This window comes from Sinocyclocheilus anshuiensis, unplaced genomic scaffold (genome assembly GCF_001515605.1).
Source record: "Sinocyclocheilus anshuiensis isolate Anshui unplaced genomic scaffold, SAMN03320099.WGS_v1.1 scaffold551, whole genome shotgun sequence".
NCBI lineage: Eukaryota > Metazoa > Chordata > Actinopteri > Cypriniformes > Cyprinidae > Sinocyclocheilus > Sinocyclocheilus anshuiensis.
Genome location: NW_015548222.1, coordinates 154028 through 154528, shown reverse-complemented (window position 1 = coordinate 154528; position 501 = coordinate 154028).

The window sequence follows — 501 nt, the reverse complement described above, 5'->3', positions numbered from 1 at the left end:
ACAGCAGTTCAGGTCCGGTTCTCCTGCCGCCATCCGGCGATTTCAAAAAAGAGCTTCTAAAAGAGCAAATTGGCGTTGTTGCAAATGCCACGCCGTTACTGCGGTTCGTGCGGGTCCCCCCTGCATGCCGAAGACGGCTACACGGAGTGCGTTTCCTGCTTGGGGAAATCCCATGCTATTTGCTCCCATTGCGAGAGCTTCAGTCTTGCCTCTCTCCGCTCACGGATCGCTTTCTTTTCAGAGAGCAACTCCACCCCCCGTGCCCTCCCGTTTTCTTCCTCCCAGGGACCTGTGAGGAAAAAACAGCGGGGCAAAGGGGTCGAGTGATCGGCTACGAGTGAGCTCACGCCAGCCCAGATCCCGCGTGCCTCGCTCTCGCCGCAGAGAGAGTATTCCCCCGTCCTTTTCTCCCGGTCTGATCAGCGTCCCTCTGCTGGTGCGAGCAACCTGATCTCATTCGGGGGAAGTGAGGACGAGCTGCTTGCTGACAGCATGTCATTA